At 45.7% G+C, this 6,729-nt stretch overlaps 1 pseudogene; it reads right to left on the reverse strand.

The window, feature by feature from the left end:
- Positions 1 to 4,291: 4,291 nt before the first annotated feature.
- On the reverse strand, positions 4,292 to 4,709 carry LOC118975694 (methionine-R-sulfoxide reductase B1-like; annotated as a pseudogene).
- Between the last annotated feature and the right edge of the window lie 2,020 nt (positions 4,710 to 6,729).

A 6,729-nucleotide genomic window follows, 5' to 3' on the forward strand; every position in this document is an offset into this window, starting at 1 on the left:
ATGTGTATGTATTGCAAAGTTCATTTATTGATCAAGACCAGAGTGAAAAGAATAGTTTCTCTAATTAAAATGGATGGAAGCTGTAAAAGTTTAATTAATTGGATGCATGTCACTTCATTTCCATGTTATGTTGCGCATGGTGCTCTGTTTTCATAATTAACGTTTTGTGTTGGGGTGACTGGTGTCTCTCTAATTAACAGTCTGAAGGAAAAGTGATGTATGGGCCTGCTGAGCAGGCAGAGTGGGTGGAAAGAGAAGCCCACAGTCCCATTCCCTGTGGCCTGTTTCTTGCCATTGTGTCATCCTTTGTTCACTAAATGAGTTTCTGGTGGATCTTCCCAGAGACTGCTTTGTTTGTTTCCTACTGTTTCTTCCCCAGAGGACGGGGAGGCTGTGTGATACTCTAGAGATTGCAGGGTGAAGACCCCCACCAGGTGGAGCGGAGCGGCTTTCTCCTCTGAATCCGCCCACAGTCACTGCAGTTGCTCCCCGCTGGCTGACCAACAGGGGCCCACTTAACCAGGACAAACTGTTACTGTCCCTCCACTCAGGGCAATGCATGGTAATGGGCGGGTGTCTTTGAGTCCAGACTGCATCTTTGTATTAGACATGTGACCTTGGGGAAATTACCTAAATTCTCTGGGCCTCAGGTTATAAAATGGGAATACCTAGTACGCCTGTTCTGATAGTAGAAATGGCGTCCTATTGTAGATTGGTAATGAAAACGGACCTCCTCATCCTTGTGTCCTACTCCTGAAATCTGTACTCTACTTTGGAAATAGAATCCATTTTTCTCAATGAAAAGTTGATCCTATGGATGTTTTCCTGAGACCCTTAAACGCACCCTCTTGCCCAGATGATGTTTCAGCTTTGCCATATAGGATGCTGGTCCCTGCACGAACTGGCCCTTGTGTCCCCGGCAACTCCTCCTCCTGGGGCTGCCCCCTCCCCCTTCCCGCCACGGCACACCCACCCCACCCCCAATCGCTCTTACACCTGAGTACAGTATACTCTTTTTCTCTTCTGCCCAGAAGGCTCCTTTTCACAAAACAAAACAAAACAAAACAAAACACAAAACCCTTCCTTTTTTTCCACTTTCATCTCAAATAAAGCCATCTGTCTTCCAACAGACTACTTTTTGTTTGAAGTCCCTTTGTGACTAGACGAAGTTCCCACAGGCAGGGGCTGTGTCTTGATCCATGCGGCAGTGTGCCTAGCAAGAAGTAGCTTTTTAACAGAGGGTTTTCGAATGATGGATAGAAAGAACAAGAGTTTTCTTCATGTGGGATTTCTCTTTAGTACCTGCTTCCCACAACACTGCTAACTTTGTTCGGGCAAGGAACATTTCTGCTTTGTTCTCCTTGTTCCCTGTTGCTTGGCACATGGTAGGTGCTCAATAAATAAACAAATAAAATTGGTACATCATCTGGTCTGTATACCTTAGAGGTTTGTTATGAGGGCAAATTGATGATGAATATAAAAGTTCTTAAAGTTTAAAAATGATTGGCAAGGTTATTTATAGTAGAACAACGTTGCAATTGACATTATTGCCATGATAATTTTTATTATTGCTGGAAGGTATGCTCTTTCTTTTTTAAAGTAGATTTCTGAGCAGCATGACCTCTGGATCCTTCTGTATGTTGTCACTGCAACTGGAAGTGGTGTTGTGTGTGGACCAGGGGCTGTCCCCGTAATCCTTAAAGAGGATCCTGAAGCCTTTGCTCACCAATATTGCAACTGAGCTATTTGCAAGTCTTGTTCTTTCTCTTAAAAAAATCCCATAACCCTCTAGTTTTTCTAATATGTTATTCTCCTAGCTTAGTGACATGTACCATAAATAGTGCATTCAGGTGATTTTAGAAAATCATTTTATTTCCAGGCACTTACAGAGAGTCTAATCAATATTTATACTTGTTCAAGGGGTTTCCTTTTTTTTTTTCGTTAAGAGACATTTTCTACTTTTCTTTGTATGAGTGTTTGACCTTGCATCAAATAAGTCTTTCCTCTGGTGGAAACCTCCCAAGCCCAGTGGTGAAGATTGTCACCTTGCGCCTTCTCAATAATTAGGAAGTGAGGGCTTACAGACAACACAGGCTGATTCCAAGTCCCATTTTTGCTAGCTCTTCACATTTGAATGTAGTTCAGAAAATTGGATTACAGGCTAGGTCTGCTATCTTCAGCCCAATGCCAGTGCAATTTCTATTAGCAATATTTATAGTGCCAGGAGCTGGAAATTCTAAAAAAAGCAAGGTGATTAAAAATAACTTTGGATTGGCATGGCTAACTTGTTTCAAAAGCCTTCTTCCTCCACACAAAAATTTGATACTAATTAAAAATTGTCCAGCCCTGAACTATGTCTGCAGGTATATCTTGAGGATGATAGAAAAAGAAGGCACGCTGGCACTAAGGAGTTTGGTTGTGAGGTACAGGGGTGAAGGCCCTGGGTACCTGAGGGTCCAGGTCCTAGGATGGCTCTGCCCCTCGTTGGCTGTGTGACAAAAGGAAGTTACTCAACTTTTCTGAGAGTCCGTTTCCTTGTCAGTTGAATGAAGAGACTGGCTCAGGGATTCTGGGCAACTTTGCCACAGCCAGTCCACAAGCGTAGTTACTGCATTCCTACCTTGTGCCGGCACTGCACTGTGTTCTGGGAACATAGCCATGAAGGAGACTCACTGGCCAAGGTGCCAGTGCAACACTCAGGTGTGCTCGTCCCCAGTCCCAAAGCACAGCCTCTGTGCCCATGTGGCTGGCTTGCTCACAGCCATCTTTTCTTGTCAACATTTAGGCCTGTGTATATGTCCAGCCTGGGTCACCAGTTCAGGCTCCTGCTCTATGGGGCATCGGTTTCCCTTCACCTGGTTCTCTTTCCTGCTGACTGACCTCCACCTAATGGAGAATACAAAACTTCTACAAACACTGTTGAAGAACAAAAGGAAGAGGGCGGAGGTTACCCCTCTCCTCCCTGAGTTACCTTGACCCTGCTCTCTAGCCAGGAATGGTGTTAGGTTTTAGGGCCACAGAGAGGGAGTTACAGCCAGTTCCACAAAAGTTCCTCTCAGGGCCGTGGGATGAAGAGGGTCCCTCTCAGCCTGGCACGTAACTTGTGGTTTTGTGCCGTGCAGCTCAGAAAGTGGAGGCAGCTTTTCCAGCTGAAACAAGTTTTGTTTGCCTCACTAGGCAAAAAAGAAAAGCAGTTAGGGAAGCTTTAAGACACATTACAGGAACAGGAAGAAGGCCAGGAGAGGTGCAGGCAGCAGCTGAATGGTGCAGACCTGGGGCGCTGAGATCAGACCCCATCTGTGACCCTATTTCAGGGTCTTAAATTCTGGCAAGGGCCAAACTCACCCATAGGGCTTGTTCAAGCTCAACTTCACTGTTCCTGATTTAGTAGGTCTGTGCGGAGCCCCAAAATTTGTTCTTCTGACAAATTTCCATGTGATGCTGTTTCTGTTTTTTATTCCATTGTACTAAAGAGAGTGACTGGAAGGAGTATGGTCTTTTTTTCCCCTGGGTTTTATTTGTTTATTCATCTCCCCCTAATTACTTCAGAGAGGAGTCAAGGTGGGAAAGAAGGCTTCAGTGTCACCCACCCTCCCAGATGGCAAGAGCTTCAGCGCATGTGCAGTAAAATGTGGTCACCGTGCCCTGGGAAGGTGTGGACTGTGGGCTGTGAGCTTCAGGGCCCCCAACCTGTGCAGTCAAGGTAATGGAGCAATGTCATCTTAAGCCCGAGTAAGGCAAGCAGCAGCCACGCAGATTGTGAATTAGGGCTTGGGAGTGTCACCAAGAGGGCAGAGATCTGTCCCTTCAGTCTGCTCCCACCACAGGTTGCAGGTTGTCAGCACCATGGCAGCCTGGAAGGGTTTAACCAGAGTAAATCAAGCAGTGACAGAGTTGCGAGCAGCAGGCTGGGATGCCTCCACTTGCATTCTGTCTCCTAGCACAGCTTGAGTGAGATGGGCACCAGCTTTGGTGAGGGCCAGAGTCCGTCTCAGAAGCAAGCCCGGCAGAAGTGAATCCTGACAGCCAGGGACGGAGCAGTGGCTGAGGAGAAGTAAAGGTGGGGTGCACCATCATTCATGGATGAGCCAGGCCTAGAGCCTACCTCCCTGGGATCAAGGTGAGCTGAGACCTGAGCCCTCCTGGCCCATCCTGACAGTGGGATATGGGCTACTGGTAGAAAACCAGTACTTTTCCCAAGGAGGACCAGTGCAGAGCCAAGGCCTTGGGTTTGCATCGGGCCTTCCTGATGTTTCAGCTGTGCCCCCTCCCTATCTGAGTGTCTGGGGTTCTAATTCCAAGTCAGGTGGCTAGAGTGTGACCACCGTGTGGTGCCCATCAGCGCTGGCTGAGGGCTGCCCACCTGCTTCCCCTGAGAAGCAGAAGTTTCTTTGCCTTTGGGGACAAACTTCAGCGAGCTGGTGAATATTCAGAAGCATGACTGCCCCCACTTAAGGTTATTGTTTACCTAAGAAACTCATGGCCCAACCCCTCGCCATATCTGTCGCAGGAAAACTCTAAGGCTTCAGGCTGATTGTGTTCTGGACACTTGGCCACACCATCAGCATGGGTAGTCTCCATGAAGGCTGACCATGGGGATGAGTATGTGTATTTTGGGCGGCTGGAGAAGAGGCCGCATCCACACTTGGTGTGCCTGGATCAAAGTGGTTCTGGAAAACCTCGCCCTCAAAGAAGCTGCAGAATGACATGGTACTGACAGGACTACTGCACTATCGATGCTTCCAACAGATCTGAGGCCAATGATGGATGACCTCCTTGCCTGCACCTGGCCCCATGTCCTGAGGCTGCTGAGTACCATCTTTATGGGTATAACAGTGGCTCAACCATCCTCTTTTTTGGAATCTTAATAAGCCAAGACAAAAGCCCTGGGTGTACTGAATACAACAGGAAGCTCGATAGCAATGAGACTGATATTAGAATGGTGCTTTCACAATGTGGTTCACAAACCATCTTCATCGGAACCACCTAGGACCCTGCTGCTTGTCATGTGGTTCCCAGACCAGCTGCATTAGCATCAGCTGGAAGTCGGTTAGCAATGCAGAATCCCAGGCCCCACCCCAGACCTATTTTTAAACAAGATTGCTGGAGATTTGTAGGCACATGCAGGTTGAGAAGCATCAGTCTAGGAGTTTCTCAGACATGCCACTAGAGAGAGGGTGGTTGAGGGTAAGGTTAGGGAGGTAGGATGCGCCATTATAACGCAGAATTGCTGCACACTAGCTCACAAGAATACCTGCACACTAGGTATTCTTGTGGGTGTGACCAGGGGTGGGGACTTTGCCAGGGATGGTGGCTCAGGCCTGCACGGAGCGTGCACCCCTGGAAAAAAAGCCTACAGGGAGATAGGGTGATTTCAGTGTAGTCTGTCAATTTTGACTTTGTCTTTTTGAAGATCAATATGCAACATACTTTTTTAGTTTCTCTATATGACAGAGAAAGTATGGAAGGTTTGAGAATAATCACAGCTAAAAGGGAGGAGCCAGAAGTGGAAGAAGAGGTCTCAGGTCAGGCTCCTGAGCTGTGTATGTACATAGCTCAGTCAGAATTGCCCTGTGTCACATTTCTTAGGGTTTAGGAGGGGGGCAAGATGAGAAAATGTGGCAGGATCTTACTTTCTGCCAAGCAACACTAATAGTACTTCTTCCAAAAGGCATAGAACAGTTTATTTCTAATGTCTTGACTGAGATAAAATTCACATATCATATAAGTTATCTATTTAAAGTACACAATTCTATTGTATGTATACATAGAGTTATGCAACTACCACCACTATCTAAGTTTAGAACATTTTTACCCCAGCCCATATTCACTTTCAATTACTCCCCATCATTCTCTTTCCCCCACCGGCTTAGGCAATCACTAATCCACTTCCCATCCCTATAAATTTGCCTATTCTGGACATTTTTTTAAATGAAATCATGTAGTAATGAAGTCTTTTGAAACTGGCCTCTTTCTCTTAGCATATGTTTTCAAGGTTCACCCATACTGTAGTGCATATGAGTACTTCATTTCTTTCTGTAATAGTCCATTGTATAGATATATTACATTTTATTTTTTCATTCATCCAGAGATAGATATTTGGGTTCTTTTCACTGTTTGCTATCGCGAATAAAATTCCTATAAACATTCACATGCAACTTTTTGTGCAGACCTATGTTTTCATTTCCCTTGAGTGTATACCCAAGAGTGAAATTGCTGGGTCATAGGATAACTGTGTTTAACCATTTCACAAACTACCAGACTATTTTCTAAAGTGGCTGCAATATTTTACATTCTCATCAGCAATGCATGAGGGTTCCAACTCTTCCACATCCTCCCCACACCATGTTATTATCTGTCTTTTTATCCTACTCATCCTAGTTGGTGTTAGTATCTCATTGTAGTTTGATTTGCATTGCCCTAAAGTCTAAGACATTGACTAAGGCAGTTCTTGTCTTCAAGGAGCTCTCAGTCTAGCCTTAGGGGACACCCCTAAGTCCAGTGACAATGTTTCTGCACTTGTTTATCTGTCCACTCGTCCAGCATCCCTGTATCTGACAGATGGGGGTATTTAATTGCTACCTAGGAGGACCAGTCCTGCCTTAAAATCTTGGACTTCAGAGAGAATCACATATGGAATGTAGAACCTCAATAGCAATAACCTCTGCATCAAATTACATCACTAATGCACTTCTTCTGGCCCCATTCCAAGGGCAAAAAAGCCCCAGG

This window comes from Sturnira hondurensis, unplaced genomic scaffold, assembly GCF_014824575.4.
Source record: "Sturnira hondurensis isolate 20B ecotype Veracruz unplaced genomic scaffold, ASM1482457v3 Scaffold0000256, whole genome shotgun sequence".
NCBI lineage: Eukaryota > Metazoa > Chordata > Mammalia > Chiroptera > Phyllostomidae > Sturnira > Sturnira hondurensis.